The sequence below is a fragment of the Martes martes genome (assembly GCF_963455335.1).
Source record: "Martes martes genome assembly, chromosome: 14".
Taxonomy (NCBI): Eukaryota; Metazoa; Chordata; class Mammalia; order Carnivora; family Mustelidae; genus Martes; species Martes martes.
This window is the reverse complement of record NC_137902.1, coordinates 18,510,894-18,534,795: the sequence shown is the minus strand read 5'-3', so window position 1 is coordinate 18,534,795 and position 23,902 is coordinate 18,510,894.

Below are 23,902 nucleotides of genomic sequence, written 5' to 3'. Positions count from 1 at the left end.
CTGGAGCCTTTAAGGTAGAGGCTGCTGCTGACACACTTATTTTATGTACAGTGTTTAAAAAATATAATAGCGCTGATAATTAAGAATTGGAAGAAGTCACTTGAAAATCTGAATACTTAGCATCTTCTGCAAACTGGGACAATCCGGTAACGCTCAGTCCATGTTCCTGTATATGGACAGTGCACGGGCCTGGGAGCGGCTGCCCCCCTTCCCAGGCAGGACCTGTACCCCCTCTGCTAGCCTCAGGCTCCCACACTGCCCCTCCGCACTGAGCCAAGGGCCCCTTGCTCTTTGCTACTCTGCTTGCCCTATTTCTTTCTTTTTTTTTTTTTTTTAAAGATTTTATTTATTTGACATAGAGAGATCACAAGTAAGCAGACAGAGAGAGAGGAAGCAGGCTCCCTGCTGAGCAGAGAGCCCGATGCAGGACTTGATCCCAGAACCCTGAGGTCATAACCTGAGCCGAAGGCAGCGGCTTAACCCACTGAGCCACCCAGGTGCCCCCTATTTCTTAATAATAGAGGAATATTTCTCTGTGTCCATGTTTCTATCAAAAGACTAGTCAAGCACCTGGGTGGCTCAGTCGGTTAGGCATCCCACTCTTGGTTTCTGCTCAGGTTGTGATCTTGGGGTCATGAGATGGGGCCATATGGGGCTCTGTGCTGGGTGCAGGGTCTCCTTGAGATTCTCTCCTTTCCTTTTCCCTCTCCTGTCCCCTTTGCCCCTCTCCCGTCCCCTTTGCCCCTCTCCCTGCATGTACTTGCACCTACCTTCTCTCTCAAGTACATAAATAAAATCTTAAAAAAAAAAAAAAAGGCCAGTCATCCCAGTCTCACTTGTAGCTTTCGTGTTTGCAGGGTGCAGTGGTCAGTTTTCCGTCCTGGGCAGATGGGCTTGGGAGGGAAGGAGCTCTAATTTAAAGAGCTCTTTGATTCCTTTCCTGTTGAGGAGGAAATTCTTAAATGACCCTAGAGTGAGACTTCATTCTTGTTGCTAATGACACAGTGTCATACTGGCTCTTCTCCGTGCTCTCGCTAGACCTCCCCACCAGCTTCCACATCCCTGTGCCAAAAAGTGTAGCCCTGTAGAGCAAAGGCAATGCTAAGTGGCCCAAAGAATGTTTTCTAGAACGTGCAGTAAAACACTCTTTCTGCAAAAGCAATTGTTTTTTTGCTCCCGTGGCACTAAACCTGAGAGTGCGACAGTGACTCTTTACAAATAAATCACTTGTCTGGGTCCATTTAGCCCCCTCCTGGGAGCGCACAAGCCCACGGGGTAGTCTTGCGGCCAGTCACATCTGGGGGTTGCTTCCTTGACTGATGAGTGCAAACTGCCTCACTTGTGGCGAGGTGATCCAGACAAATGAGGTGAAGTTGATTCAGGTGGGGACCAAAACTTCGGCTGTCCAGGCCAAATAGATAGGTCAGAAAGGAGAAAGCGGGGAGCTGGTGTGTCCCCTGACCTGTTCTGGGCTCCCCACCCCCCAGGTGGCCTCTCCTCCCCCCAGGTAGCTTCCCCACCCCCAGGCAGCCTCCCCACTCCCCAGGAGCCCTCTCCACCCCCCAGGCAGCCTCATCATGCATCAGGCAGTCCATGAGGTGCCTCTAACTTTGGAAAGTCTGGGTAGTGGCTCCTGGGGATGGAGAGGGATTCTCCAGAGGATAGCTGGGCATTTTTCTGGTCTCTTGGAGATAAGCTGGCCATTTTTACACCCTTAATGTTTTCTGGGAAGGGAGGAGTTATATTTGCAATCCTGGGAATAAGTTTGACCTCTTGGTGAAGGCCTCAACTCTACCCAGAAAACAGAATTAAGTCAGGGTGGAAATGGGTCCTCCAGGGTCAGCTCAGATCTGGGCCCAGAAGGCAAAGCTTTCAGCTAGTCTGGAAGCAGATAAGTCACCTGGGGCCCTTGTTAAAAATGAAGTCCTCTGGGCCTCCCATGCTAACATTTTGGTTTGCAGAGTCTGAGGGGGGATCCAGGAATGTGTGTTTAACAAGAGCCAGGGCATTCCGTTGTAGGCATGCTCCCCCTCATGCCACTTCCGCAGAACCCCAGCTCCGTGGTTCTCAAAAGCCACTTCATGCATTTTTTCCCAACTCGTTAGAAAAGTGCTTAAGGATTTATGAGTGTGTCCTCAAAGTGCGGACTTCGGCACTGCTGCAACACACAGGCTTATTATTTTGGATTTAATACAATGGGATTATAAATTATTCATTCCCCGTTGAAAAAAGGAACTCGACTCAACATCTGGGGGCTGAATGCAGGATATACTTCGCTTATGCCGTTTCTATGAAAATGGAATTGGGTTTCCATCGAGGTGCTGTTGCTGCTGCCTGTTTCCCTTCCCTGGCAGGTTGCTCTGCCCTGCTAGCGCCCACAGAGAGGTTGTTAAAGTGGGGCTCCGTTGGCAGCCAAGATTCCCGTCTTCTTTTGCTCTTCTTACCTCCCTGTGCATGGCTTCAGACCGTTGGTTCCCAAGTGCTGCTGTGCAAAGAATCCCCTGGAGAAGTTATTAAAAATGTAGACCTCAGAAATTTTAGTCCCTGGTGTAGGTGGGGCCTGAGAAAATGCACTGGAATCAGGGTTCCCAGTGGACCACTGCTTTACCATACCTCTGGGGGGCGCTCGTGAGGACATGGAGTCATTTACGTACTGGGCATTCTAGACTTACTGTCTAGGGCCTACAAACTTTTCTGGGGCTGACAAGTGTTTGACATTGGAAAAAATTATGTTGGCTCCCTAAGAAGAATAGGCAACTACAAAAGCCAGCGCTGCCTACCGACCATAGCATGCCAGCTGTGTCCGTTACTAAGTTTAGTGTTTATAAAAATTTCACCACACTTGAGAATGATTTGTAGGCTAGATGTTTTTTTCTTCTGAATATGCATGATAATTGCTAAGAGGCCATAGTCCGTGACAAATGACTTGTAACTGGATTTCAAAGGCAAAATTGTGAAAATCTTCAGTGTGTTTTTAAGGCAAATACCTATTATATTCACATTATATTTATGTTTATGACAGGATACAACTAGGATTTACTAGGTTTGATGGCATGTTGGGATGGGTCCTTAGAAGTGAAAGTATTTAGGTCTTATAAACGTTTGGGTTGTCCCTAAGGGTACATTTAAGATTTTCTTTCTTTCTTTTTTTTTTTTTAAGATTTTATTTATTTATTTGACAGAAATCACAAGTAGGCAGAGAGGCAGGCAGAGAGAGAGGGGGAAGCACGCTCCCCGCTGAGCAGAGAGCCCGATGCAGGGCTCGATTCCAGGACCCTGAGATCATGACCTAAGCCGAAGGCAGAGGCTTTAACCCACTGAGCCACCCAGGCGCCCCCATTTAGGATTTACTTGGTCTTTGGGGCACTGAGTTCATAATACCCCATTTACTTGTGAAGTAGTAGGCAGTGTTGTAATCCTCATTTCACAGAGGAGGAAGTCATCTAGTTCACTGGTTTACCCAAACACCAACAGCCAGTAAATAACAGCATCGGAATTGAACCCCAGGTGTTAAGACTCAAAAATTATTCAGGGTCAGAAACCATACTAGCTACATACTGTTAATGATCTTCATGTGCAGAAGAAGGCAGCTAGCAGAGAGCTGGCTTTAGACTCATGATAGCACAGCTATTTTGCTGAAGATAAGGAGGGTGGGCAATGGGGGTTATTGCTTGATATATCTGTAGATTTGCTCCTTGAGCACATTAAAATCCTGGCCATCTTGAAGCGTTACAGCAATAAAGCCAGAGAAAGATGGCACATGGGTCTTTGCACAAAAGCAGCTTGAGTGGCTAGAGACCATGCAGTCAAAACCCAGAAAAGACCCAGCAGACTCTGTCTGGAGAGCTGTGTGCTTCTGCCCAGACTGCAGAGTATCCCTGCCCTCCCTGCCCAAGGAGAGCCTGGCCTCCTAATGCACAGCCCCAGTGGTCTCCTGGCCACTGATGCTCGTGTTAGTGCTAGTACCAGTCTCTCTGGACATTAAACACTTTTCGAAAAGGTGTTGAGGGAAGAGAGCTATTGATCAGGTTGGTTTTTTTTTCCATCTCTGAACAACAAGAAATACATGTTCACTGCAAAAATGGAGAAAATATGGGTAAGTCAAAAGGGAGATAAAAAGCTCTGAAATTTTCCCATCCAGAATATCTTCCATTAATCTCTTAGTATACATCATTCTGGAATTCTTTTTCTGTATAAAGACATGCTTCCTGGTACTAAGAGGGGACAAGTTCTACTTCATAATGTGTGTGTGTGTGTGTGTATGTGTGTGTGTGTGTGTTTTTTCCAGATGACATATTGTGATTTTGTGCATGTAAATAACACCCATTTATGGATATAGATATTGTTTGATGCATAGCCTTTATTGCATGGCTGGACCACAATTTTACCAACATCCTATTCTTGAGTTAACCTCTTTCTAGACTTTTAAATTTGTCAACAATGCTTCATGAACAGCCCTTGGCATATGCCTCCTATCTTTCTTGAGGTAGAAGAATTGCTCAAAACCTTTGCCTAGTAAGGCCCTAAACAGAAATATAAAGAACATCTATAAGAAAGTAGACACTTTGGCCCTGAATGTTCAGCAAAGAATTTTTCCTTGGTAGCAAGTTCTGGTCACTGAGCATTCTGTGTTAAGGACCGTGAAGCCTCTGAAATTTCACTCTATTTGCAAGATAACAAGTAAGCCTGCTATAGTTTCACGGAAGCTGGCAGAAGATAGGAGACTTCGGGATCAGAAACAAACAATAGTTTCTTACTCACAGCCATGACAGTGGTCCAAGTATTAGCATTTACACAATTTCCTGAATCTCCATTCCCACAGTACCACATGAAAAGGGCCAGATTCACAAGATCTTTAGAAATGTGAGAGACCCACAGATGCAGGGAGAATTGTTTCCCAATATTCGTCTGTCAGCTGATAGGAAAATTATTAGCATTTTTGTTCAAAGTCCAAAATTAGCAATGACCTGTATATGTCATGGATTGAATATTTGGGGCCCTCCAAAATTCGTATGTTGAAACCCTAAACCCCATGTGTTGGTATTAGAAGGTGGGGCTTTTGAGAGGTGGTTCGGTAATGAGGATGAAGCTCTCATGAATGGTATTAGTGCCCTTATGATAGAGACCCCACAGAGTTCTTTTGCCTCTTCTGCCATGTGAGGGCACCTCAAGAACACAGCCATCTATGAACCAGGAAATTAGCCCTAACCAAGAGCCTTGATCATGGACTTCTCAGCCCACAGAACTGTAAGAAATAAATGTTTCTAAGCCACCTAGTCTATGGCATTTTTTTATTATAGCAGCCCAAATGGAGATCATTTGGGCTGCCATAATATATTTTACATCTATATCTATATATAGGTATAGATGTAGATATATATAAAAATATATATGTATATGATTCTGAGAGATGAGATAATGGGAGCTGACAGTAGTACTGAATATATACTTTTATCCAAAATAGATACCTAAAATCTTCCCTGAGAGGTCATCCAGGCCAATCTCTTACTTTCATCTAGAGTATCTTTTCCATCTATTATTCTCCTGTTAGTGCTGATTTGTGAGATACTGTGCCAGGTTCCACAGTTCTTGAATAATAAAAAAAATGAGAATATGTGTTACTCTCAAATCTGCAGTATCAGTTTTGAGATCATTCTTAAGCTTGGTCCAGCAATGAAGTCTCTGGACTTCTTGGTGTTTTTTTTGGACATCATGAAATAAATTATTAATGATATATTGAGTTTAATAAATCAGATATCTCAGAGTAAAGTAGTAAAAATATGCCCATGGCTTAAGAGAAATTTATGGGATAAAACTTTTAAATTGGGAAAATATCATACATTGACTAAATCCTATGTGACCAGGAAGTCATTGTTTGATTTTTTTTTAAGATTTTATTTATTTATTTGACAGAAGGAGATCACAGGTAGGCAGAGCAGCAGGCAGAGAGAGAGGGGGAAGCAGGCTCCCTGCTGAGCAAAGAGCCTGATGTAGGGCTTGATCCCAGGACCCTGAGACCATGACCTAGGCAGAAGGTAGAGAGGCTTAACCCACTGAGCCACCCAGGCATCCCCATTGTTTGATTTTAATGGTGGAATGCTTCTATGTACTCATGGAATATTGATGTTCTATGGGCCCTTTGTTTGCGAAACTCTGATTCCTGGGATCACCCAAGGTGTATCACTTTCCCTTTTTAGGCTCCAGGGTCCTCATCTATACCAGGATATAGCCAAGATTAGGACCCAGGTTGCCCAACTCCTCATGTGGTGTTATTAGTACAGCACCAGCCTGCTTGACCTGAGAAGATACCCCAGCCCCCTTCCATCACTCTTCCCGACAGAAAGTTTCTTCTAAGGTCTCAATCTTAGCAAACATTTTTTTGCTTGTTCCTCTAGTATAACAGGATGAAATCTTCCTTGCATAGAACCACAAAATAATACAAAAACCAACCAAACAAAAAACCCCAAACAGACTCTTTTGTTTGATTTTTTAAAATCTTAAAGATGCAGACTCTTCTACTCCTGAAACCAATATTATCCAATATGTTAACTAACTAGTGTTTGTTTATTTTTTTAAAGATTTTTTTATTTACTTATTTGACAGAGAGAGACACAGCAAGAGAGGAAACACAAGCAGGGGAAGTGGGAGAGGAAGAAGCAGGTTTCTCACTGAGCAGGGCTCGATCCCAGGACCCTGGGATCATGACCCGAGACAAAGCCAGATGCTCAACCAACTAAGCCACCCAGGTGCCCCACTAACTAGCGTTTAAATAAAAATTTGAAGTAAAAAATGCCAAGAACAGAAAGATATTACTCTCCCCCCTCCAAAAAAAAAAAAAAAAAAAAAAAAAGGACTGAAGACTCATGGCATAGGAATATTTGCTTGACTTTCTTCCCAACCCCTTCTCCATAATCCTCCTCACCCTCTCTCTTTTGGTAGTTCATCTTTTGACAAGAAGTCGTCCTAATATTTTTTAAAAATCCATCATTCTTTTGTGTTTTTCTTTCCCTCTAAATCTTTCTTTTTGGCTTCTGTCTCTGTAGATGAAGATTTTTTTTTCCTTTTTTTAAAATTTAAAAAATTTTTTTAATAAACATATAATGTATTTTTATCCCCAGGGGCACAGGTCTGTGAATCGCCAGGTTTACACACTTCACAGCACTCACCATAGCACATACCCTCCCCAATACCCATAACCTAACTACCCTCTCCCTACCCCGCTCCCCCTGGCAACCCTCAGTTTGTTTTGTGAGATTAAGAGTCACTTATGGTTTGTCTCCCTCCTGATCCCATCTTGTTTCATTTATTCTTTTCCTACCCCCAAACCCCCCATGTTGCGTCTCCACTTCCTCATATCAGGGAGATCATATGATAGTTGTCTTTCTCCAATTGACTTATTTCACTAAGCATAATAACCCTCTAGTTCCATCCATGTCATCGCAAATGGCAAGATTTCATTTCTTTTGATGGCTGTATAGTATTCCATTGTATATATATATACCACATCTTCTTTATCCATTCATCTGTTGATGGACACCTAGGTTCTTTCCGTAGTTTGGCTATTGCGGACATTGCTGCTATAAACATTCAGGTGCATGTGCCCCTTCAGATCACTACATTTGTATCTTTAGGGTAAATACCCAGTAGTGCAATTGCTGGGTCATAGGGTAGCTCTATTTTCAACTTTTTGAGGAACCTCCATGCTGTTTTCCAGAGTGGTGGCACCAGCTTGCATTCCCACCAACAGTATAGGAGGGTTCCCCTTTCTCCGCATCCTCGCTGGCATCTGTCATTTCCTGACTTGTTAATTTTAGCCATTCTGACTGGTGTGAGGTGGTATCTCATTGTGGTTTTGATTTGTATTTCCCTGATGCCTGTAGATGAAGATTTATTTCAACCCTTTAGATTCCTTGGATTTGGTCCATATGTCTTCATACGGACGATAATGAACTTTCCAGTTATTAACTATTTAGCCTCTTCATTCCAAATTTCTCATCTTTATTGCTGACTATGCATTTGGCAATAGATGCTGTTGGAAGATATAAAATACGGCCACAAGTTCTTTGATGCGTCTCTCGTTGAGAGATGAAGTCTATGTCCCTTTATCTTCACTCCGGGCATCCTTGTGCCTGCTTTGACAATAGCATACACTGGAAATGTAGCTATGTGGCTTCTAAGACTATGCCATGAAAAGCTTTAGACTGCTGAGAATACTTGTTCTTGGGGCCATGGCTACTACTACTAAGTCCAATCCTGAGATCATCATCCTTGAGGGGCCCCAACTAGCTTTTCTAATACTGTCCTAGCAAAGCCTGCCTTCCTTCCACCATTCCAGCCCAAGCTCCAGTCACAGGAGTGAAGAAGCTCTTTTGGAATGAATCCTCCAAACCCAGCTGTTCTAACCTCCAGCTGTTGGGTCTTACCTTGTCTTATGAGTCATCTCAGCTAAGACTCAGACACTGTGGACCAGAGGAGGCCCAACCCTGCAGAGCCATTTCCTAATTTCTGACCCAGGACATCCCAAGCATAAACAAAGTAGAGTTGTATTACACCACTAAATTTTGGTGTAGTTTGTTGCACAAAAATAATTACAATAAAGTGTTTTAGTCTGAAAGTGAGGTGCCACCATAGCAAAAACTTAAAATAAGTAGTATTGGTTTTGGGACTCAATGGTAGGTGGACACTGGAAGGGCCTTGAGGGGATGGTTAGCATAATTTTGACAAACCTCAAGGAGGCTGTTGTAAGAGCTGTTAGGGAAATGAGGACAATGTTACTGGAAGCTGAAAGAAAGGGGAGCCTTGTTTTGTAATGGTCGAAAGTTGGTCAACACTGTCACATGTGGTAATGTTGAAATAAGAAAGTACTTACTGAGCTCAGTGATGGAACTAGGGAGAATTCCAAGCAGAGTGTTGGAATGGCCAGTTGGCTTTCTTATTATATCTTCAATCAAATGTGGGTGGAGACAGATGAATTAAAGAATAACTGTTCAGTTTTTGAATGGAATTTGGAGCAAACATAAAAGCCCCTGGACAGTCTTCCCACCCAGAAAAATATTCTCAAACTAAAAAAGAACCCCAGGGACAAAATGAAATCCAGGACCTGGTCAGGAAAATACGGTTTCAGGGTGAAGATGAAGCTGAGAATGTGACTGTAAAGCCTTCCCTTTTTGGGAAAGACTTCAGAATGGGTTAAGTTGAGGCCTCATAGATACTTTGAAATGGACAAAAATCTTCTAAGGATCTTAAGGATACACTTCATGGACTCTAAGAATCTTAGTGGTTCTGTCTCACAGTGGTCTCAGAGGAAGCCCAGGAAATAGGTTTATCTTGGAGATGTGTGGCGGCAGCTTTGGTCTAATGGAGTAGACTTTAAATTGATTATAAGAGACTCATCAAATTTTTAAAGGAATGACATCATATTTGACTGAATGGAAAAGAGAAAATGCAAAATGAAAAGAGGCCTTTGGACCCCCACAATGTTCTATGGGCAGGAGACAAGTGAGAAACTACTCAACTGTAGACAAGTGTGGCTTTAATAGATGAGAAAGAAGTCTCAGAGGAAGCCAAGAGCTTGGAAAAATCATTTCCCAAGAGCAGAATTGACCCCTAGAAAGGGAATTGGCAACACATGCTTAGAGGGATTGCAGAATTGCCATGGACCAGTGACTGTTGTGTGCCTCTAGTTTCCTCTTCTTTGAACAGGAGTGACTGTATTCATTATCTCATACTCCTGTTTCACCTTTATGTGTATTTAGGGAGAGCAGGGGTAAACAGTTGACAGGATTTCAAATCAAGAGAAACTATAGCCAAGACTCTGAACTTAAAGAGCCTCATTCGCACATGGCCCTAATTTAGAAGATGATACCCTGAAACTTGAGCCTGAGCCTGTGATGCAATGAAACTCTTGGGAGGTCTTGGGAGGAAACAAGTATATTTTGCCTGTGGGAAGAAAATAAATGATTTGTGGCTGGGGCAAGGACTGCGGTGATTTAAAAATATGACTGTGTATTCTTCATCATTCCTTCCATCAAAGAGTTGATCTTTGTCCCCCCCCTCTGAATTGGGTTGGGCTTTGACAAACCCAACAACTTTGACAAATAGAGAATAGCAGAAATGATGACTTCAGAGGCCAGATCATAAGCATCTAAGCAATTTACTCTTTGTGCTGCTGGGAACATTTGCTCTTGGGGCTCTTACCTTCCATGTAAATCTTCCAACTGACCTGAGATGTTTGGCCATGCTGGCAAGACCATATGTAGGTGCTCTGCTCCTTCTACCATCTCAGCCTAGTTTCCAGACATGTGACTGAAAAAGCCATCATGGAGGAGACTCCTCCCATTCTGGCTGTTCTAGCCTTACCTGTTCCAGACTCCTCGGGTTAGTGAAGTCATCCAAGGCCCAAACATCATGGAACTGAGAGGAGCTTTACCCTTTTCAAATACCAGGCTCATAGGATCTGTGAGCATTATATAGTTGTTATTATTATTGCATGCCAATTGATGTGGCTTATTATGTAGCAACAGATAATTGGAACAATGTTCCTGCATGTCAGGTGGTATAAGAGCCCAAGGGTTTTACCTGGGAGAAGTCCGGACCAAAGGGATTCCTTGGAACAAGTTGTGGCATAGTCCTTTGCTTGGCTCATGGATGGATAAAGAGATTTGGCCATCTAGAGGGATTTGACAAATACCTAAGAAGAGTAAAGTCTCTCTGTTATGGGAAAAGAACAGGAAAGGCCCAATGCTGTCTTCCACTCTAGATTTAGTAGAATTCTGGGGAAGAGGAGTATGGATCTTGGGGCGAATGGTGTCCTTTCCAGAAAATCCTTTGCTATATAGATGAGTGGGACAGTTGATTGTAGGAAGCATGGCTCTAAGATTTCCTGGAGCATTAAGTGGTGTGGGCAAAGGCTTTGGTTCAGAACAGAAAGGACATGGGGCCAGTAAGCAGACCTTCCTCACCAGGAATCTAGAACATTTGTTTGTGTTACACATCATTTTGTATATCCTTAATTTTTTTCTCCACTGTGGCTTCAACATCCTTCTTAAGTGTAATGACTATTAGCACTACTTAGATGAAAATCTAAGGTTCTCAGATATGTAACTCTTTTTTGAATTCCTTGATGCACGAATGGGGTTATCTCATCATATTAAAATTGTGAACAAGCAAATGTTCCTGTAAGAGATCTGGATGTGCTAGGCTTTCCCCTACTACCTATGTTCTAGAAGTCCTTTGTGAAATGAACGCCTGGGTGGCTCAGTCGTTTAAGCATCTTCTGCTCAGGTCATGATCCCAGGGCCCTGGGATCGAGCCCTGTGTCGGGCTACCTGATCAGTGGGGAGCCTGCCTCTCCCTCTCCCTTTGTCCCTTCCCCTGCTCGTGTTCTCTTTCTCTATCTCAAGTAAATAAAATCTTAAAAAAATATATTCTTTTTGCTCTTCAGTGTGGAAATTGGTCCTTGAGTTATCTGATAAAGTAGTTTGTCTTTGAGCAAATACTCAAATGCATTTTCACTAAGTGTCTTTGGCAAAAGCATATGGTGAAATTGGTTCTATTTAATTGATTTGACCAATATTAACTAATATTTACTCTGTGCCAAGCATTGTGCCAGGCTCTGCCTTAAAGAAGAAAGAAATTATCTGAACCCTAGTTAAACTATTTGTTGCATGATAGAAAAAATTCTAAATGCTATTAGCTTGCTTTGTTCTTCTGTTGGCAATAATGCTCCTTTTAAAGATTTGCTGTAAAAAATCAATTGAAATCAAAGGGGAATAAACAGAATAAGATTTACAAAACCCTTTTATATTCCTTAACTCATCAGGAGAGGATGGTGTTCCTTTCAGTCATTTACTAATTCAAGCGACTTGTACTGTGTGCCTGTCTGGTGCTTAGCGCATAGTGAAAGCTCAGTCAGCATTTGCTACTGTGGGATGACTGGGGATCATAGTTCTTTCTTTTGAACAAGTTCCCCCACCCCTACTGCCACATCGAGGAAAGGTGAGTATAGGTGTTGGGTTGAGGGTATCCATTTGGGGAGGTTCTGCTTCCTTAAGCCAATGGGTGGATGTAGGAAAGGGGCTCTGGGTGTGATAGTAACCAGTGGTCCTCCATGCTGTACCAGCTTCGTTGGACCTCTAGGGAAATGGAGATTGGCTGGACTGTCTTACTGAGATGACCAAGGGACCCTCTCCTTACCAGTTCCAGATTCACTGGATTTAAGCATAGTTGGTAGGAAGAGGGACCCAAGAACAGAAAGCAGAGAAGGTGGACAGAAAGGGAACACATGTTAGGAAAGGAAAAGGAAGGTGAAAGTTTTTTCTCCAGGAAATGTGTGATTCAGAGAATCTAGATGTTGTCTATGCCCTCTGCCCCTCAGAGATCTTGATAAACTTGCTCTGAACCCCAATATAGTTAAAGCCTTTCCTCTAGATAGCCGAGAGCCCCACACCCTGGCATAGACTTCGCTCTGCTGTGGAGCATCCATGCCCAAGGACCCCAACTCTGCCATATGCAAATTCCCACAGATGTCAGTGCAGGTGTTGGCCACATGGTGTGTCTCGATGCTCTAAGGGGCATCACACAGTGCTATGTGCCAGTGCCCTGTGACTTCCTGGCTCTGTGGCCTCCCTTTGTATGGCGCTCCTTCCAAAGTTCACACTCTGGCCTCATTAACCCTTCTGCTCACCCCCTCTGCACAGGGGAGTCAGGACCCTATTCTAAATGCATGTCTTGTACAGAACAGCCCTGCAGCCTGCCTTCCCCTGACTCCTCTTGGAAATGTGGGAAGTACAACGATCTGCATACCTGGGGGGTATAAGGAGTCGCATCAAGCGAGATCCAGTGTCCTTGGAGTGCAGCTCCCTGTAGCAGCAGCAACTCCTGTCTTTCCCTTTGAATGTCCAGAGTCTGGTTTGTCCCCAGGAGACGCAGAGACACTGCACCTCTCTGGTTTCACTGAGTACCACCTCTGGGGCCTGGCTCCAGGCAAAAAGAAGTTAAGACATCTGACTTAGGGAGTAGAGAGTACGGACTCCAGAAAGCCCCTTCCCTTCCAGATGTGGTTGAACAGATCTCCAGGTGGGGTCAGGAGGGCCTCGCATTCATCAAGGTTTCAAATGTAGAGTCTGATGTCATTGCCACAGGTTTCCACATGCAGTCCTTGAGCCACTCTGACAAGACTTAAAGAAGACATTCATCAAATGATATTAAAACTGCGTCCCTTTATTGGATGACAATTTGTGAAATATAAGCATTTACAGCGTGTTCTAATTCTGTAGCTATGGCTCAGCATTCTCAGAGCTGCAAACTAGAGGGAAAAAACTAAACAGATATGGCTTAGCCTTCTCTTGTCTCTGAAATATCCTGACAGGTGACAGTCTCTGTGTCTTTGGGGACAAGAATTTGTTTTATGTTCTGCTCTACGGCTGTGTCTATGGAGGAAACAGTAATGAAGACAAACTTAGTATCTCCGGAACGAGGTTTGTGAGGATCTTCAAGATATCACAAAAGCTGAAATGGCAGGCAAGTGGGTGCTCCCTTATTCTTTTCGGCTATCATCGTGGCAGTTGCCTTAGAAATTGCTGGAAGTGCACACTGAGCTGGGATTATATGGGGAGAAGGGATCGGCTCATGTTGCCTGGATCTGGCTCGAGAACTGAGAAATGATGACCCTTTAATGGTCATTCCACTCAGGCTGTCGTGTTCTTGCTGTCTTGGCCAACGGTCCCCTTGTTGCTGTAATTTCTGCTTTAAATGGCCACTCCGCAACCTTGTTTCTTTGTTCCCTCTCCAAGTTTTGCAAGCTGCCTGAACCCCCCCCATTACATAACCATTTATATACTTTGCCTTATAACTGCAAATAAAAAATGCCTGATGGAAGACGCAAGATACTAAGTGATCTGGTCCTCGCAGTGTGGCCAGAAGAAGCGTAAATAAAACCTTATGGGTTGCACATGGATGGAGCCGCCGCTGTGATGAGTACTGTCGGGCAGAAACAGCTCTGTGCTATCCCATTATTGATGCTCCCCTGGAAAAGAGGGGCTTCCTGGTAGCAGTGTGTTGCTTTCTCTGACACCGAGAAACAAAATTGGCCAAGGAGATCATGTCCACATTTCCTTAAAGGAGAGAAAATGAAAGCTTTTACTAAAGTTGTCCTTCTAGGTATGTGTCTGCTGGGACTTAATGAACATATGGCACCCACGCCCTCCGACAGGAGTTGGCAATGACCATGCTTGTTCCTTTGGAGCAGTGCTGTGTCTAATTCTTTATGTCCTCAGTACCTAGCACCATACCCGGAGCTTGGGATGCAGTCCCTCCAAGTTGGTGGATTGGGTGAATGATTGAATGGAAGGAAGAAATGAATGCCTGCTGTTGAGGGCTGAAGAAAAGAGCCTGCTGAGAACCATCAGCTCTCTCCTTCCTCCAAAGGAATCACTTATTCTGGACATTCACCAGGTGCCACGTGATGAAGTGATTGTGTGCATTGGGCAGATGTCAAGCTGTGACCAGCGGTGTCAGTCAGTCTTCCTAGGAGGTGACGGCAAACAGACCCTCTGTGGTTCCTTTGAAGCATACAATCAATTGGCTTCATTCGTCATGGTCATTTGAAGTTTACCGAGAATAGTCTCGGAAGTTAATTTGTTCCGGTAGAACATTTGAGAATTGACTATGTGCCAGGCATTCTTCTGAGCATTTTTGTCACAATTGTCTACTTAATTTCTCTCCCATCTGATGAGGTATTTAATGTTACTCTGAGTTCTACACACGGGGCTGAGGGATGTGTCTCAGATGGCAAGTTTTGTAAATGGCTTCGCCGAGGCTTGAGCAGGTACATTTATGGTGTCTCAGAGCCTCAGGCTGAGCTGGGAGCTGTGAAGACGGCTAGGGCATCCCCAAGTATCCAAGATGGCGAGCAGTGGGAAGAGAGGTTTGTCGCACCGTCTGTGGTCCTTGGGGTTCTGAGCTTCTGGAGGGGCTTGGTTCAGTCCTAGTACTCAGTAAAGTATCGGCCATCCTGAACCCTAGGGGATTAACCACTCGGTTAAGAAATGGAAATGCTTTCATGAAGCAGATGACCGGAAGTGCAAGTTTGAGGGGATGTAGGAAATAGAGCGTCCAGTCTCAGGACGAACATGATACAACATTAGGTCTGCCAGTGAGCACGGACATCACCCAGTTCACTGGATCCCAGATGCTTTGATTTCACAGGTCAGGTTAAAAATGTATTCAAGGTCGATTGATTTGACAGCTTGTAATTTTGTTAGTGAGGGTATGTTGTGTGTGTGTGTACTGCCACTGGCGTTTTGTTTTATTTTTTGTTTTTTTATATATATATTTTTTATTTTTTTATAAACATATAATGTATTATTAGCCCCAGGGGTACAGGTCTGTGAATTGTCAGGTTTACACTGTTCACAGCACTCACCATAGCACATACCCTCCCCAATGTCCATAACCCCACCACCCTTTCCCTACCCTCCTCCCCCTTGCAACCCTTAGTTTGTTTTGTGAGATTAAGAGTCTCTTATGGTTTGTCTCCCTCCCGATCCCATCTTCTTTCATTTATTCTTTTCTTACCACCCAAGCCCCCCACATTGCATCTCCATTTCCTCATATCAGGGAGATCATATGATAGTTGTCTTTCTCCGATTGACTTATTTCGCTAAGCACAATACCCTCTAGTTCCATCCACGTCATCACAAATGGCAAGATTTCATTTCTTTTGATGGCTGCATAGTATTCCATTGTATATATATACCACTTCTTCTTTATCCATTCATCTGTTGATGGACATCTAGGTTCTTTCCATAGTTTGGCTATTGTGGACCCTGCTGCTATAAACATTCGGGTGCATGTGCCCCTTTGGACCACTACATTTGTAGCCACTGGCATTTTAAATGGAAAGATATTTCAACATTAAAAGTTTAGGAAGGATAGAGATTCAGAACAGAGGATAGTTTCTCTTAAAAAAAGAGAGTTGGCAACTTTCTGTTGTCATTTAAAGAGAAATGATATTCAGTATTTCTTCATTTATGAAATGTTGTCAGTTAGAAAGCATGCCTTCAACTTAAATTGAGTTGACGATGCATCCTGATTTTAGAAGTCTTAAAATGAGTTTTGTTTTTTGCTGCATCTGAAAGAAGGTGAACACTGTATTTTTTAAATTATTTGATATCATGTGACATGTATTTATTTTCTTGATACAGGTGTGTGCCTTGGTGGGGAGGCGGTGGTGGTGCAAGACATCTATAAGCAGTTGATGCCCTGGGAAAGTAGAACTCAAATTTGGGTAGTTTGTTGAAATTCCATTTCACAAAGTTATCCTCACTCAGTTTGTAGTTTTCTGGGCAATCCGGAAGAAATGTTAGAACAGCAGGCCACAATCTCCCTGCCCTTCCTTTGCGGGCGTGTGGGGAGATGGTATGTGTGCAGGTCTCTGGGTCTGTAGGAAATGACTGCCCATGGAAGACTGGCCTGCTTCCAGGCCTTGCTGACCTAGCATGGCACTGTCAGAATTTTGCCTCAGAGGCGACTGACCATGGAACTTCTTTAATTTTATCTTCATTGACCAATTAATGTATTTATATCCAGGATGGGCACTGGGGATCATAAATTCTGTCTAATCTTCTATCAATACAAAAAGCGGATTCAGGGACACTCTATGGCTTAAGGTCACCCAGCAAATGGTTGACAGAATCTGGAATAGAAGCCAGATTGTTAATATGTCATCCTGGTTCTAAACTTAAAAAAATTTGCTTTCCAGGCCCAAAACACAACTTTTTGTGAGTGTAGCTAGACAGTGCCTCACTTTCCACCCAGACAAATATATAATCAAAAACGTACTCAAATGGTCCTGGGGCCCAGGCAGGTGAAGGACTTAGGTGACCAAATCCTCTCGGCCCACTAAAGCCACCACCTGCTCCTCAACCTTGGCCCTATTATTGTCAAGTGAAAATGTAGGCTCAGAACTTCTGATTATATAAGGGAAAGTAGGAAGTCAAGATTTCATTTAGTTTAAAAAAAAATTTTTTTTTAAAGGAAGGTCTGGAGTCTTGGAAGCTTGACTACCCTATGTACTCCTACAAATGACCTGGAGAGCTTGTTTGCAAGTTTTAGCAGGGGAGTGTAGCTATTTTATAATACCCTTGACCCCAAAATGGTCCTCTTCTATTGGGGAAGGTCATCCTCTTTGATGGAGCATGCAGCTTCTGGAGGGATGCTCACAGATCATCGAGGGAGGAAGGGACACAAGTCTGGACAGCCAGACCAGCTGAGTCAAGCCTGGTGATGAGTGGGGTGACAGATATAGCAGCCAGATCATCTTCAGATCCAGCAGTCTAGATTTTAAGATTTATTCATTTGCAAGAGAGAGAGGGAATGAGTGGGAGGGGCGGGGGAGGGAGAGGGAGAGAGAATCTCAACCAGACTCTGCACTGAGCATAGAGCCTGACGTGGGGCTTGATCTCAACACCCTAAGATCATGTTCTGAGCCAAAACCAAGAGTCAGACACTTAACCAGATGCACCACCCAGGCTTCCCTCAGAAGTCTAGATTTTCAATGCAATCTCCCACATTTTAAATTTTGGCAATTCAGAAATTTAAAAAAAAAAAAAAGCAACCTCAAAGTCAAACATTATACAAGCCAAAAAACCAAACCAAACCAAAACAAAAAAACAAAAACAGAAACAAAATGCATGTCTCTGGGCCACCTTTGGTACCTTCCTTCCAATTTGCAGTCTTATAAAGAATTATTGAAAGTTTTGGTTTTGATCCTTCTGAGGTTTGACTTGAAGATGTTTTTGTGCTATACACTGTGAAGACCCATAAAAAAGAAAGTGGTGATGCCATTATTTAAGGACAGTTTATAATGACAGGAAAAGAGTTACCGCACAGTTAGTGAATGTAGTAGGTTAGGACATTTCTGATATGCTGTGATCCCCAGGTATACAGAAGTGTCCCTACAAGACACATGATAAGCAGTGAAGAGCTGGTGTCTCTGGGTACAGTGGTTCCTTCTTTTCCTTCTCTGTACGTCTTTAAACTTTCCAAGTTAGCCATACGAAATGTGTCCCTTTTGAGACAAGAAATTAAAATGCTCATATATAGGCTTATGTATATACCACTCTTAGGAACATATCCTAAAGATTATTACATAAACTAGAAAGAGCTTTATGTACAAAGTTCTTCTGTTTTATTTAAAATAGTGAGGAACTGGGATGCCTGGGTGGCTCAGTCGATTAAGCTTCTGCCTTCGGTTCAGGTCAGGATCCCAGGATCCTAGGATCGAGTCCAGCATCGGTCTCCTGGCTCAAGCTTGGGGCTTACTTCTCCCTCTGCCTGCTTCTCCCTCTGCTTGTGTGTGCTCTCTCTCTCACAAATAAATAAATATAATCTTTAAAACAGTGAGGAAATGGTAAAATGTCCAACAATTGGGCAATATCTGAGTAATATATGGAATATTTATACAATGGAATACTTTGCAATCATTTGTTTTTGATCATATTATTAGGAAATAAGATAAAAGGATTATAATATAAAATAAAAACATAGAAAATTGTTGCTTAAGCATGTGGATTAAAATTGAGCTTAAAAATACTTCAAGTGTAGGAAAAAGGCTGAAGAAAACTGCCAAAGTATAAGCTAATATTTTTATTTATTTATTTTTGAAGTAAGATCCATGCCCAACATGGAGCCCAACACAGGTCTCGAACTCACGACCCCAAGATCAAGACCTGAGCTAAGATCAAGAGGCAGATGTTCAAACAACTGAGACACCCAGGCACCTTCAAAGTATAAGTTAGTAGCTCTGTGGTTAGCTAACGGGTTATAGGCAATTTTTTTTCTATTTTTTACTTTTCTTTCTTTCCTTTTTCTTTTCATCTTTTCCAGATTTTCTATTGTACGTTTACAATACTCTTTTTTTTTAAAGGTTGTCATTAACTTACCCTAGATATACATTGATATTTACACAAAAGCCTCTCTTTTTGGTACAGTTATTTTTTCCCCTAATTTAGTGATATGGTTTATTCCCTAGAAATAAACTTTCTATTCTTTTTTTTAAAGATTTTATTTATTTATTTGATAGAGATCACAAGTAGGCAGAGAGGCAGGCAGAGAGAGAGAAGGGGAAGCAGGCTCCCCGCTGAGCAGAGAGCCCGATGTGGGGCTCGATGTGGGGCTCAATCCCAGAACCCTGGGATCACAACCAGAGCCGAAGGCAGAGGCTTTAACCCACTGAGCCACCACGCACCCCTACTTCCTATTCTTACCTTTTGCCTTGGTTGTCAGGAAGCTCAGAGGTTTATTATTTGATCCAGGTTATTATATTAGCCTTGTTGTTTGATTATTTCTTCACCCCTTCCAATTTTAAAATATGTGCTTAACGTTCTTAATTTTATATTCTATTTACTATTTTAATAACTATTTTATTTAAAACTACCTCAAATTCTCTTGGAAACTGGGTAGAGTACCTCTTTTAATAAAGAATAATTCTACAATCTTCTCATATTTTCAAATGAACTACAGACAAAGAGTTGATATCCAAGATCTCTAAAGAACTCAAACTCAACACCCAAAAAACAGGTAATCGAGTCAAAAAATGGCAGAAGACATGAGCAGACACTTCTCCAAATAAGACATAGGAATGGGGGCACCTGGGTGGCTCAGTGGGTTAAAGCCTCTGCCTTCAGCTCAGGTCATGATCCCAGGGTCCTGGGATCGAGCCCCGCATCAGGCTCTCTGCTCAGTGGGGAGCCTGCGTCCCTCTCTCTCTCTGCCTGCCTCTCTGCCTACTTGTGATCTCTGTCTGTCAAATAAATAAATAAAATCTTAAAAAAAAAAAGACATAGAAATGGCTAACAGACACATGAAAAAGTGTTCATCATCATTAGCCATCAGGGAAATTCAAATCAAAACCACATTGAGATACCACCTTACACCAGTTAGAATGGCAAAAATTGACAAGGCAAGAAACAACAAATGTTGGAGAAGTTGTAAAAAAGGGGAACCCTCTTACACTGTTGGTGGGAATGCAAATTGGTGCAGCCACTTTGGAAAACAGTATGGAGGTTCCTCGAAAAATTAAAAATAGGGCTACCTTATGACCCAGCAATCACACTACTGGGTATTTACCCCAAAGATACAGATGAAGTGAAAAGAAAGGCCATATGCACCCCAATAGCAGCAATGGCCACAATAGCCAAAATGTGGAAGGGGCTGAGATGCCCTTCAACAGAGGAACGGATAAAGAAGATATGGTCCATACACACAATGGAATACTACTCTGCCCTCAGAAAGGATGAATACCCAACTTTTGCATCAACTTGGATGGGACTGGAGGAGATTATGCTGAGTGAAATAAGTCAAACAGAGAAAGTCAATTATGATATGGTTTCACTTATTTGTGGAACATAAGGAATAGCATGGAAGATATTAGGAGAAGGAAGGGAAAAATGAAGGGGGAGAAATCGGAGTGGGAGACGAACCATGAGAGACTATGGACCTCGGGAAACAAATGGAGACTTTTAGAAGGGGAGGCATGAGGGAATGGGTGTGCCTGGTGATGGGTATTAGGGAGGGCACGAAATGCATGGAGCACTGGGTGTTATACGCAAACAATGAATCATGGAACACTACATCAAAAACTAATTAGGTACTGTATGACGACTAACATAACAATAAAAAAAATTCTCTTATCTAGGATTTTACTTCATGACATTTGCTTGTTACCATATTCTCACTGCCTCTCTGACCTTTTGGACTTCGCCCGCCTAATTCCAAGGCCTAAATTTTACAGTGGGTGGGGGTTTGTATGACGTTATTACTGTAATTTTTAGGGTCTGGTTTAAATATAATAGGAGCTCAAATGAACTTTTGCTAATTGATAGCTGAAAAAAAATTCTACAATCTTCTCTTTCACAGTTTTGGAGCAATAAGGGAAGTATTAAGTAAAACTTCGACTCTACACATATACATACACGTGTGTGTGTATATATATAATTGTAAATATATAAATTCTTTGAATATTTATGATTTTTGACAATCAAAAAGTGTTGATTGTTCTTCTTTTTACTACTTTTCTTTTTTCTTTTTAGTAGCTTGGGCCCTTATAGGTCTAGAAGGTATTAATGAGAGTGCTTAAACTCTCTTCAATATTTAGAAGAAGTTTAACAGAAAGAGCCTGTGAACTCTGTGGATAAATATGCAAACTGAAAATTTTCTTTGCTTTTGTCTGAAATTATAGCAGCTCAGTGTGGTAACATTTTATCTCATGGTGATTAGGTTGTTTAATTTGCAGTTAGACATGTCTTTGATACAGAAAAAAAAAACCAGGAAATAAGTTGTTAATTAATCACTGAAGTGTATTTGGAAGTCCAAACTCTCAAAGCCTAGTGTTCGAGGAGGAACAAAATGGAAGGAGCTTGTTGCAGTGAAATATGGGCCACGTGGGTGTTCGCTCTGCCTCTGGTCTTGGGGCACCAGGTGATATCACAGAATGGATTTTTCCTCTGTGGCTCCCACTGAAGGGGCTTTGATTTTCAGTCTAAATTGAAATAATTTTTCTTTTACATGCAGCAGCAGTTTTGTACCTCAATCTAATGGAACTCCCTGTTTCTGTGATTTATTATTCTGCCTTCCTGCTGTTTGCTTAGTCCTCAGAATGGACTACTGGTGATGGATCTATTAATATGTCAGGCCAATAAATCCCATCCATTGTCATGGATGTCCTAGGAGGAAGGCATGATGCTGGCCACAAGCATTGGCTATTGGCTATTGGACTGAATAACTGCTTCCTAATGCCAACTTCTTCCATGAATAACTAACCCTCATGCCTATCTCTTTAGGAGGAGGAGCACCAACCATAATCGGAACTGCTGGACTTGAGTTCTGGCTCTGCTATGTAATAGCTCCATGACCTTGAGAAAGACTTGAGACTTCTGAGCCTTAGTTCCTTCATTAGTAAAGTTAGAATAACATTTGATCTTGTCACATCATTGGGTAATGGTGAACAGTCAACCAAGATATTTTACTAAATGTAAAGTGCTCCAACATGGTCATGGGGGTTCATTTCTCTTCCCAGACCCACTTTTCTACTTTGGGATTAGCATTACCCTTCTTTTGGAGGAGTCGCTTTTCCTTGTCTCTCACTCTGACATGTGTTCCAGGGGTATCTGACATACTGGAAGATAATCCTGCCTCTTTGGGCACAGTGAATATTTTAAATATAGGTATTTCACCTATACCTATTGCCTCATAGCAAATCACCCCAAAACTTAGTGATCTGACATAACAATGACATTATTTTCACTATTCTCTGGGGTTAACTCAGTGGTTCCTGTGCTGGTCTCAAATGCATTCCCTCTTGTTGCTGCAGTCAGCCGATGGTTTGAGTGGGGCTGGAGGGTCTATGATGGCTTCCCTACATACTTGGGTGCTTGGTGTTGGCCATTGTCTGGGCCTCTCTCTCCATGTAAGTCCATCCCGGATTTCCCATCATGGCAGTGGCAGCACTCTATGAGGGCAGAAATGGCGGCTGAAGCCCTCTTGATATCAAAGGTTGGACATCGAACAAGCTGACTTGTATTGCATTTTGGTCAAAGTAAATCACAGGACTAACCCAGTTTTAAGACAAAGGGAAATATATTCCACCTATTTTTTTTTAATGTTGTTAGTCACCATACAGTAAATCGTTAGTACTTTTTTGATGTAGTGTTCCCTGATTCATTGTTTGCATATAACACCCAATGCTCCATGCACTACATGCCCTCCTTAATACCCACCACCGGGCTCACCCATCCCCCCACCTCCCTCCCCTCTAAAACCCTCAGCTTGTTTCCTGGAGTCCATAGTCTCTCATGGTTCTTCCCCCCATTTGATTCCACCCCCCTTCATTTTTCCGTTCCTTTTCCTAATGTCCTCCATGCTATTCCTTATGTTCTACAAGTAAGTGAAACCATATGATAATTGACTTTCTCTGCTTGACTTATTTTACTCAGCATAATCTCCTCCAGTTCCATCCATGTTGATGCAAAAGTTGGGTGTTCTTCCTTTCTGATGGCTGAGTAATATTCCATTGTATGTATGTACCATATCTTTTTTTTTTTTTTAATTTATTTGACAGACAGAGATCATGAGTAGGCAGAGAGGCAGGCAGAGAGAGAGGAGGAAACAGACTCCCCGCCGAGCAGAGATCCCAATGCTGGGCTCGATCCTAGGACCCTGGGACCACGACCCAAGCCGAAGTCAGAGGCTTAACCCACTGAGCCACCCAGGCACCCCTGGACCACATCTTCTTTATCCATTCATCTGTTGAAGGGCATCTTGGCTTTTTCCACATTTTAGATATTATGGATATTGCTGCTATGAACATTGGAGTGCATGTTTTCTTTTTACTACATCTGTATCTTTGGGGTAAATACCCAGTAGTGCGGTTGCTGGATCATAGGGTAGCTCTATTTTTAACTTTTTGAGGAACCTCCACACTGTTTTCCAAAGTGGCTGCACCAACTTGCATTCCCACCAACAGTGTAAGAGGGTTCCTCTTTCTCCACAGCCTATTAATGAGAGGAACAGCAAAATGGTATTGCAGAGTGTCTTGTGTCTATGGATGGAAGGAATCATGCACTAAATTTGTAAATAATCTACCACATTTCTGAAGCCTGAAACATTTGGGGCCCAGATTCATTAGCAGCCATTGTTCCAGCAGCCTTATGGATTGCTCTGCAGTAGACAAGGATAGAACTGACTTCTGGAGAGAAGCAGAAGCATGAGCTGGAGGGCTCTGTTTGTTTACGCTACTCTGTATCTGTTCTCCGCAGTTTGGATTACATGAGCAAGTTAGTCCTCTTCTCCTCTCTCCTAATCTGGGTTAAGCAGGGTTTCTGTCCCCTGCTCTGCAGGAGAT